Here is a 12,049-nt window from a genome sequence, read left to right as displayed (position 1 = left end):
ACTGGACAACTAGCAGATCAGCATTAGCATGTCTCACACTACTATTGCTTGGTGTGTGACTGACTGACATTTAAAAAAGGAAAGTTGCCAAACACCATTTTATAATCGACTGAGTATGATAAAATTAGGTCTGGTGTTCAGAAATAAGTTTTGGGGCTTAGCCCTGGCAAACACGCACACAAATCAAGCACTGCTCACACAGTAAGAAAACAAAAAAAGAAATTCCTAGCAAAAAACCAATAAGCTTTCGAATCCAAATAACACACAGAGTCACCAAAAAAATGAAATCCTGCCTAACCCTTCAAAAATGTCTCACTTTCTCTAACTCCTCGTGTGATCACCCCTGCCTCACCTTCAGGAATCCAAACTCCACTCACGAAGCAAACAGGAAGTTGCTAGTTAGGCAATAAGCCCTGAGCCTGTGTGCCATTACACATAACAAAGGGCCCCAGGGTATTAACTTATGCAGTAATGCCCCACAGGCGAGGGGCTTGTTGCCATTAGTACCCCGGCCCGTTAGACTAGGGTACGAAAGGCATTTTTTTTTCTGTTCCAAAAGACTCTGGCATTTTGGAACAGAAACAGAAAAATACAAAAAATGGCCTCTGGGGAAATGAAAATGAAGTCCGTTTTCCCTTTCTATGGTGGCCATTGAAAATAGGTGAAAAAGTAAAGAAACAAAATGACCGCTATGGAAAGGGAGAAGGGACTACATGTAGTCCCTTCTCCCTTTGTAGTCCCTTCTCCCTTTCCATTACGACCATTCAAAAAATAGGAAAAAATAAATAAAAATGGCCACCATGGAAACGAGGGAAGGGACTATGCATAGTACCTTCTTCCTTTCCATGACGGCCTGTCGAAGATCGGGAGCGGACACACTGGGGAAAGAAGTGTTCCCAGCGCATCCGCTCTCAAAATGGACAGAAAAAAAGGAAGGTGGGGGTGGGAGGGCCGCGAGTGAATTCTGTGGATGAGCGGAGGGGCTGGGAAAGACTTACCTGATTTCCTGGCGAGGGCAGACGGCGGCCACCAGCCCTGAGGATGCTAAGATGCGGCAGATTTACTGTGTGGTAACGTCCACGTTCTGAGCCTCCCCATTAGCTTGGAGGCCGGCACCCCCCTCACCGGGTACTATTTCTTCATATGTGCTTTCAAACTCCTTTTCTGACTTTGAACTCACCCAAGTCATCTGAGAATACCGAAATCCAATGTCACACTCACTCTGTCAGCCACAACCTCACGCAATGCTGGAATCCGAACTCAGGAATTCTTCAGCAGGACCCCCTCGATTCACCTGAATAGGCCGATTGAGCCCACAAGGATTCACAAGGCCGGGTTGTGGAGATTTGCACAGGCTTATTCACAAAACACAGACATATAACAAACACAGAGCAGAACACTCATGCAAGAACAGGCTGATGTAAAATAGCCCAGACGACAGGACTTGGCAAGGCTTTGCAGGACTTTGCAAGGCAACTGAAGGCATATTTTGTAGAAAGCTTTAATAAAATGATTGTTAATATAAACTGGCACTACAATTATCAAAGTTGCAGACACTGCCTTGAGTTATTATTGTTTATACAGCTTTCCCATTCTAAGCTCGCATGGAGCATGGATGTCTGACTGTTGGTGAGGTAAATAACCTTTGATTGGTTTTAAGAAGAATCGACTAAAATGTTTCACCGTCAGAGTGTATTACTTGTTTAGAATGGTTTAATGGAGAGCAGCTTCAGTATGCTTTTTACTAATGTAGAAGAAAAGCAGCTGTTACTATGCCATTGCTAAGGTGACTGCAATGTTTGCAGATGCTTGTTCTTACCTTACTCTTGGTTTTGCCAATGCACAACAACTTACATGTGCACCATATAGCATAAGCCAAATGTGTGCTATTGCAATTCGTACAAATGTTTTGTCGAAGGATGCTGCGAACTACGTGAACTTCTTTATTACATTTACAGGTACAGTTACAAAGACAACAATGTCCACATGGATAATGTCCAGCAAGGGGGTGTCTCAGTTGTAGTACCACTATGTTGGTAGGAGATTCCTGCCTTTCTTATTTCATTTCACCCTGTGGCAGACTGATGGGCTTTGTTATCAATCAAGTATCTCTGAATCAACAACTTGCTGTAAGTACCAACAGACACTATTCATTCCAAGTATTTTTCACATGTTGTTCAACTAACAGGTCTTGGTGACTATTCAATGCTCTTTTCTTATCTTTCTTATGCAGTCTCACAGAATAAACCTTTTGTTCTAAATGTTTGGACAGCTCACACGCACGTCTCTGAAATGTCTTCCTATCTGTGCTCTTCCTCTGGAAGCTCAAGAACAGGCCATGAGGCATGTTAGTCTTCATCAAATGCACAAGGAATGAAAGAAAATTCAGCAAGCTAGTTTTACGATTGGTTTACTATAATACTTTCCCATAATCCCAACTTCACTGATATTCAATGTAAACTTTAAAAAGGAGTACCTGAATTGATCTACACTTCAAATTCCTGAGCAACGTCTTCACATCCTTGACAAACAATGAAAACATCATCTGTAAACCTCTTCCAGACCTTGATGTGTTCATAAAATCGATTAAACGTATCATAAATAAAAATGTTCAAAAGCTTCTGTTGTGGTTGCCTGGTCTGTCTGTCTGATGATATGAAAATCCCTGTCAAATCAGAAGAAAATCTCTTTCAGTGCAATCATAGTAGGTTAGCTTGCATCCCATAGGTGATGGTATAGGGTGTTTGCATAGCGCCCAATCACATTGGTATGGCCTCACAGCACTTTGGGGTGAACACCCTTGGAGGACCGAAATCTGAGGTATGAGAATTGAAAGGAGGATTTTTAGAATGGGTGTGTGCATTTTAGCAAGTGCAAAGTTAGGGAGGGGTGGATAATTACCTTCTAGCAATGAAGATATGACTAGTCGATGGGTGCTGTAATAGACTGTCATGGGACTCAGGTGCATTCTAATGGCAAAGGTGATGTGTGTTATGAAGTCAAGTAGTAGTGATGCAGATGCATGCGTGTCAGTGTCCATGCCCCGGGCGACATATGGTCATGTTCCATTGAGATGGAGAGCTATACATACTAGAGAGCCCCTGTGGGCTTTGAATGCAAGCCTACATCAGCATCCCTGTGGAAAAAGATGCAAAGTAGCGGCACAAAACAGTAACTAGATTCAAAATACAGACAGACCCCAATTACATGCCAGTGACACCATCCCTGTGGAAAAAGATGCAAGGTAGTTGCAAAAACAGCATCCTGACTCAAAATACCAGATACAATATCATCCTTGTAGGAAAGGATCCAGGGCATGGTACAAAACAGCAGTCAGACTCACTCAAAATACAGCCAGGCCCCAGAAACAGGCCAGTGACAACATCCCTGTGGAAAAAGAGGCAAGGTAGTGGCCCAAAACAGTGGCTAGATTCCAAATAGAGGCCTACAATACTATACCTGTGGAAAAAGGTGCAGAGCAGGGGCACAAAACAGCAGCCAGACTCAAAATACAACCAGACCACAAACACAAGCCCGTGGCACCATCACTGTGAAAAAGATTCAAGGCAGTGGCACAAAACAGTAGCTAGATTAAAAATAGAGCCAGACCCCAAATACATGCCTGTGGGAACATCCATGTGGAAAAAGATGCAATATAGTGGCCCAAAACAGTGGCTAGATTCAAAATACAGGCCTGCAAAACTATCCCTGTGTAAAAAGATGCAAAGCAACGGCACAAAACAGTAGCCAGACTCGAAATACAGCCAGACCTGCAAAACAAGCCTGTGTGAACTTCCCTGTGGAAAAAGATGCAAAGCAGAGGCACAAAACAGCAGCTAGATTCAAAATACAGCTAGACCGAAAATAAATATGCCTGGCATCATCCCTGTGGAAAAGATGCAAGACAGTGGCACAAAACAGTAGCCAGACGCAAAAAATATCCAGACTCCAAATACAGGCCAAAGGCACTATCCCTGTGGAAAAGATGCAAGACAGTGGCACAAAACAGTAGCCAGACTCAAGAAACATCCAGACCCCCAAATACATGCCAGTGGCCCCATCCATGTGAAAAAAATGCAAGGCAGTGTCAAAAACAGCAGCCAGACTCACAATATCAGCCCACAACATCATCCCTGTGGGAAAAAATGCAAGGCAGTGGTACAAAGAGTGGACAGACCTGCCCACAACACTATCCCTGTAGCAAAAGATGCAAGTCAGTTGCAAAAAACAGCAGCCAGACTAATAAAAAAAACAGCCAGATTCCATCAACAGACTTGTGGTGGCATCTGTGTGGAAAGAGATGCAAGGTAGTGGCACAAAACAGTAGCTAGATTCGAAATACAGCCAAACCCCCAAAACAAGCCAGTTGGAACATCCCTGTGGAAACAGATGCAGAGCTGGGGCACAAAATAGCAGCCAGACTCAAAATACAACCAGACCCCAAATAGAGGCCGTTGTGACACCCTTGTTGAAAGAAATGCAAGGTAGTGGCACAAAACCGTAGCTTGATTCAAAATACATTCAGACAGAAAATGCACGTCCAGGTCACCATCTCTGTGGAAAAGATACAAGGCAGTGGCAATTAACAGTAACCAGATTTTAAATATAGTCAGGCCCCCAAATACAGCCTAGTAGTACCATACCTGCGGAACAGTTTCAAGACAGTTGCACAAATAGTAGCCAGATTCAAAATATAGTCAGACCTCCATTTACAGGCAAGTGGCACCATCCCTGTGGAAAAAGATGTAAGGCAGTTTCAAAAAACATCAGCCACACTCACAATAACAGCCCACAACATCATCCCTGTGGGAAAAGATGCAAGGCATTGGTACAAAACAGCAGCCAGACTCAAAATACCAGCCCACAATACTATCCCTGTTGGAAAAGATGCAAGGCAGTAGCACAAAAGAGCAGCCAGACCCACGTTACCGGCCCACAACACTATCCGTGTAGCAAAAGATACAAGGCAGTGGCAAAAAAGAGCAGCCAGACTCAAAATACAGCCAGACTCCAACAACAGACCCGTGGTGACATCCATGTGGAAGAAGATGCAAGGCAGTGGCACAAAACAGTAAATAGATTCAAAATGCAGTCAGACAGAAAATGCACGTCCATGTCACCATCTCTGTGGAAAAGATACAGGGCAGTGGCAATTATTACAGAGCCGCTACCACAGGCCCTGTAAAATATGTATATATACATATAGACTCAAAACAATGTAAAAACAATGAAGGTTACTATCTATAAAAAGTAAATACATAAAAACAATGTTAATATCAATGTTAAGGTTTTGAGAGAAAAGCAAGTACACCGGAATATCACCAAAAATAAAATTCTACTTAAAAACCACAAATTATGTAACCTTAACCCTACTTTTGGTTAGTATTGTTTTAATGTAGTACATTTTTAAAAACATGTGTTACTATTTTAATTTATTTATATTTTGATATTGTGGTCATTTAAAGTTTTTGAATGGGTATATTTAGTATACAGCTATTATAATGTAACATATGTCTCTGAATATTTCATTTTTATGAAAGTATTGATGTTTATATATTTTCATTTCGGATGGTGTGATAATGTGGGTTTTGTTTAATTGAAGGGAGAGTGAAAAGTTCAGCATTACCTATCCATTAAGCCCTCCCTTTCTTACTATTACGCATTATTTATAATTGATCTGTTTGTTAATGCTTTTTCTATCGCCTGGTTGACATTTTTTGTTGAAGCAGTTCATATAGATGTCTCTAGCAGGTCAAAAGCCCAAGAATATTGGCAAGACCAAAAGAGTTTTTACCTTAACTGTCGTGCAACGCCTCGCTGAGTGTAATGTTGTCAAGGGTTTTGACCCATGTTGAATCAATAGTCTGGGTAGATGAGGGGATAAGCTGTCGCCGCCCACATTCACGCCAGAATCCAGGAGAACCGTGCAGTTTGCGCACACCAAAATGGTCACCTAATCTGCCACCCACCAGTGCAAAGAAAGATGGTTCTGTTCGAAATCCGTTTTTATTGATGTCAAAAAGTTGCTAAAATCATGGGCACAAGACCACTCTACTGAAATGCATTAATTCAAGACAGATCCCAAAAATGGGTGCAGTACCAGCTTTGTCCACAAACCGGCGCTAGCGGTCTAAACTCTGACAGGAGAACTGCTACTTCAGAAGCTAATCAGCCTCCTGAGACAGCTGGAAACTTCAACGTCCCGCTGGTTAATTAAAACTCTTAACCACCTGCTGTTCCCACAGACAATCTGATTGCATTAACAGGCCAAGAAGCTGGGAAACCTTCTCACCTCAGAGACCCACACAACAGCCCAGGAAATCACAGGTTAATGCTAACCAAATGCAGAGTGGCCCCCTGGCCTGCTTACCTCAGCCGACACAGTAGACTCTTGCAATTGAATGGGGTATGTTGATTTTCAGTGTGGACTGTAAACAGAGCCCTGCCTGGGAGAGGATAAACATGTGGTACTCCCAAGTTTCTGGGGGTGGACTCAGACACTTTTGTGGAATCATATTGCAGCAAACATATGTTAAATGCTTCTAAAATATTGTATTAAGCTCACAAAAATGTGCAATTTGGAGAACCTTTACTAAGAAATGTACCCACAATTCAAGACTTGATTCAACTTTGTACCATGTTCTGAGGCAAAACCCCGCTTTTTATTGATATTACAGACACTGGGTTTATGCTAGAGACCTAGTAAATTACTGGAATGTGTGCAGAAGGAGGGTGTACATTTGTGTAATTTTTGATACAGATTTAACATTGGTAAACCAACTAAAAACGAAAATAAGTTGTCATTTTTTAATGCAAGCCCCCAGGAAGATCAGAGTTGAACAAGCATGGACCATAAGTAATCTGTAATATGTACTTGTAATGTGAAACAACTGTATATCTGGGAAGTATGTGTAGTTATGAAAAATGATTTTCCAAGCAAAAGTAAAGGGGCGTTCTTCAATAGATCATAAATGGCTGACATCACTCTGACACTCCATTTCCTTCCCCCAATCAAGGAAGAGAGGAGGAACTGGCCAATGATAAGTTGAGAGGGTTGGGCATGCAGAATTAGTCGACCCACCCACTTTCTAAACACATAAAAAGAGCCACTGGAAGCAGATAGGACTTTTCTTTTTCACTTTCTGCGGAGCATTTTGACAGACAACTCCATATCCTGATTTCAGACTTCACATCCAGAAACTCCAAGAACTCTAGAACCCAACAGCGGAACTCCTATCAGCAGGCCTTCAAAACCTAGCAACCAAACCAAACTATTCAGACAGCCGGGCTGAGCTGTCTGATTCTGGCTAAAACCCTGTGCCAGAAACACCCAGAAAGCAGAGCTGTACCCGGAACCAGAGACCAGACCGCCGGGCAGTGCCAAGAACTTTTGTCAGAACCAGATATCCAGACCGCTGTGCAGTGTCGCTAGCAGAGCTGGCCCAGATTGCTGTGAGCAGAACCAGGCAGAGATCGTCCGTGGCGAGAGAACTGCCAGGAGTCCAGTCCAACCGGTTGACCCGATCCGTGACAAAGTCACATTCCTGTCCAAAATCTAGTGTGAGTACCCAGCTAGCACTGTGCCAAAACCAATCTCTTAGTTCAAAATAATCTAATCCAAACTATTTTAACCTATTAGAACTGCCTCCTAGAATCGTGTAATTCTGTCATCTTTAAAACTGAAAACTGTCATCTGTCATTCTGAAACTGTGATTTCATTTCTGAAAAACTACCTTCACAAAATCGTCCGTATCTCTGGAACCGTGTGTGCTAGGAGTGGGTTTTAACTGTCACCTTAAAGCTAAGATTCTAAGCTTCCCGAGTTGCTACCCCTTATAGTGCCTCCTTAATTGCGCTCGACGCACGCAACTAAATTTCCGCAATTTGACATTTTGCTTCATTTCAGCCACGGGTAAAAATATTTGTCCTTGCTTTCCTTTGCTGAAATTCGTTTGCAACCTGACAATCATTCATAGGGTTCATAGTGATAATCTCGAATGGCAAAATCTCGAAAGTCAAAATGTCAAAACAAAAATCTCGAAAAAAAAATGTCGAATTTTTTTAATGACGTTTTTTGTTTGAAAATGGGGGGGTTCCCCCCCAACCTCCCCTTTTTTTGTTTTTTTTCTTTTTACCTATTTTTTTTATATATACTAGAGCCAAAAAAAAATATAGAAAAAAAAAATAATTCGACATTTTTTTTGTTGACATTTTTTTCGACATTTTATTTTCGAGATTATAACTGACCACCCATTCATAGAGCATTGCTAAAGTGATCCTGAATTAATTTAAAGTATCTCTCACTCACCCTGAACCTCCTATAGGGAATTAAAAGCAATTTTAGCACATTTCTCACTTCATTGTCATCACATTCAAAGCATTTTGGGCCTGTGTTTAAACTTCTACCTGCTTTGCTCTAAGCTTGCTAGGGGGGAACTGAATTATATTTGATTGCATTCCTGAGAACTGTGTGCTTTCCTTCTATCTCTTTACCTTGCATAAAGGGGGGGGGGGGTGAATTGTCAAAGAAAAGTGATTACATTGTCTTTTGTTGAAGTCATATCCAGTTTATTTTCTGTGCTGCATTTTCATTCATCATTGCATTGTCCTTGAAGCCATAAAAGCATTCTCAGCTACTTTATCCTCTCTATATCACTTCTAAGCCATCAAAAAGAGTGTACCACTGTAACAATATCCATTGTTGATCACTATCATCTTCACAAGTGTGCTATCAAATATTAATGTATTATAAAAGTGTGATATATATATATATATATATATATTGTTTAATTTTCAAATAAACCATTCAATTTGCAAAACAAACCTACTTCTTGGCTCAGCGGGGTCAGGGGGATTGTGAGAGAGGGGTGTTATATAAGGGTTGTCATCCAGAGTAAACGAACTGGACATAAAAATACATCAATAAGGGCTTCCATCAGCATCCCAGACTAGGCATTGACTTAGCTGTAGTGTCAAATTGAAGTCGCTTACAATGAGCAATGTAAGGGGAGGGGGAATGTACCGCATATAATCAGGAGAGAAGAGCTGTACCCGTAAATAGTAGAGCCCCGCAGGAGCCTGGAGTCCGTTGGTTGGCTCGGTAGAGAGCGGTTTGAGCAGAGTGGACCAGTAAGATAATCCTGAGCATAGTGTTTTAGCACCCTATGTTAAGCTGACTCGTACAAAATGGGTCTTTGTCATATGCAGGACAAGGGAGCATGTTGTGAGCCGGACTTTGCCCATAGAGGCGTGTGTACAGCTGCTGGGAAGTGATTAGTTGTGCCAGCTGGCCACCAAGTTACAGTTGGAGGCAGAGCTCTGCACCGCGATCAGCTGCGGGTCTAATGATGACGTCACTATGGATTTGCAGGGAGTTGGCGCACAGGTGGAACGCCTGCAGTGTCTCAAATGCAAAGAATAGTCATCACACAGTGATTTCGTGATGCAGATGTGGTTCGTATTGAGACCAAACCACAGTGTGGATGAGGCGGTATGGTGCAAGCAAAGGACCTTGCGACGTCCCAACGTGACCAAGAAGTTCTGAGCAGCCAATCCGTTCCGCAGTAACTAGTAGACTTTCGCGTATGAAGGCGAGCCGGTATAAGGGCACACACCATTCTGTGGGAACCTCTGAAGGTTTATGAGTTAAGGTCTGTGCTTACATGGAGTTGTGGCACGAGACTTGACCTGCCCTGTAAGGAGTTATGGTGATGAAATACAGAACTCATTGCTCATGTCAAATGTCACCCGTAGCGGCTGGCAAGGCAAGATGGTAAGGAGCTTGCGGAGAAGTACACAGAGCAAGGGATCCAAAAACGTTTCCAGGCGAGCCCGGGTAGTGAGGTGGAGTCGGTTTGGGGTTTGGATTCTCTATGAATCTACTGCTGCTAGTTGGCTAATTGATGGGAGGCAACTGTGCACATCGATTCGTGGAGCTAACCAAGATGGTTAAAGGGATCATAACGATGTCTTGTGCACGGCTGGCGAGAGGAGGAAGATGCAGCCCTCCTGGGATAATACGGCAGGTAATGGAGAGGTGCGTGTATTGGGGACTAATTCAATGCAGCATATCCTTTTAACAGTCTGCTATGGGTTTGATTAAGTTGGTTGTGGGAAAGCATTGAGATTAATGTGCTTCAAGTTTGGATTGCCTGTATTCTCCACATGTTTGCTGGAGGGTAATGGGAAACAGTAATAAACGTGGGATGATGCGTTGGTCAAGCATGTAGATATTGGTGAGCTGCATGTATAGTTGTGTGAAGGGACTAGAAATAACTAGTTTGATGAGTTTCAGATTATTGCCTCTGGATCAGGCATGGACATTTAGTATCATAAGCATAGTTGGTAATTGGTGTTATTTGGCGCATGTATTCTTCTGGATGGGTGTTGTTGGTTGATTTGAGCATGCTTGAAGTCATAGAAATTAACATTTTGAAGATTTTCAGCTTGTTAGTCGCCATTTGCGACATGGACTTTTAGTTAGGTTTGGTTTGGGTTCCTATATATATATATATATATATATATATATTGAGTCTTAAGAAATGCATCAATTCAAAGCATAGAATAATTGCAATGTGAACTGCATATTGTGTTATGTGATGTACGGTTTGGTCTGGTGGGGATGGGTGTGGTTATGAGTGCCTTTATTCCTGGTTGCGGATGGTGCTTACATAGATGATATGAGTGTGGTTTGGCTGAGATGGTGAGTGTGCCTCGTTGGCATGTTTGACCTACCAATTGCGGTTGCTGGGTGGTACTTTTAGCTATGTATCCAGTAAGGTATGGGCTCGTCTGTGGTAGGGGCGTGCATGGTTTAACAGTGTATGTGAGTTAATGGTGGTAGCTCCACCAGTTCTGTCGAGGCGTAACTGTAATTAGGTTATGCATGGTTATTCCACATATGCTGTATGAGGTGGTACCGCCACCTATTGTCGGAGTGTGACTGAGGTCAGTCATGCAAGGTGATTGGTTGGTATCTGGGTGGTAGCGCCCCCAGCAGCTGTAGGGGTATGAGAGTACGGGTGGTAGCGCCCCCGGTTTTGGTATGGGCATGTCTGTAGTATTAGGCATAGCATGGTCAAACATTACCCCGACTTTGTGGTTTACTTACCACAAATAATGTTATCTTTTTCTATTCTCTTGCACATGCGTGCGGCTGTTTTTAACTGTACTGTGTGTGCTTCCATTACTCTTTTCACCCTCATCAGGGTCCGGTGTGTGACAGTGAGATTAGTTGTTGGACCTGGTGTGCCTGGCCAGTGCATCAGGTATTAGGTGAGTGATAGAGTGTCAGAGCACGCGTCGCGTGCCAGTCCTGATGATGTGAGTCAGTGTGATTGGTTTATGTTGGTGTGTGTGTGTGGAGATGTGTTGTGCAATGTCTTGTGCTGTTGTTGGAAGAGGGGAGATGTGTTGTGCAGCGCCTCGCTGAGTGTTATGTGCAATGTAAGAGGAGGAGATGTGTTGTGTATGGCTTGGTTATGCAGAAGGAATGTTGTGATGTCATGTGGAGTGTTTGTGCCTGAGTGATGGAATGCATGGGTGAATGGACAGCCAGAGGCCTGGGTGATGGGCTGCCAGTGTTTTATTGTCCTACTTGTAACTTATATGTAACTTAAATGACTGCCTGTAAAGATGCTTTTGAAGCTGTTAATAAACCTGCCAAGTCAACCTAAGGAGGCTGGGAGCTGCTTTGTAACATTAACTATAGGGTGACACCTTTCTACCTATGACACACACATATATATATATATATATATATATATATATATATATATATATATATATATATATATATATATATATATGTATGTATATATATATATATATATATATATATATATATATATATATATATATATATATATATATATATATATATATATAAATATTCTAATAAAACAATGTAAAAACAGTTGAGGTTACTACCTATATACAAAGTTAATACATACAAACAATGTAACTATCAATGTTAAGGTTTAGAGATATTTCTAACATAAAACCAAGTAAAAAGTATTGCCTTTGTGCTTATTTCATGCAAGTTGAGACA

Source organism: Ambystoma mexicanum, chromosome 8 (genome assembly GCF_040938575.1).
Source record: "Ambystoma mexicanum isolate Mex_15411 chromosome 8, UKY_AmexF1_1, whole genome shotgun sequence".
NCBI lineage: Eukaryota > Metazoa > Chordata > Amphibia > Caudata > Ambystomatidae > Ambystoma > Ambystoma mexicanum.
Note: the sequence above shows the minus strand (reverse complement) of the source record.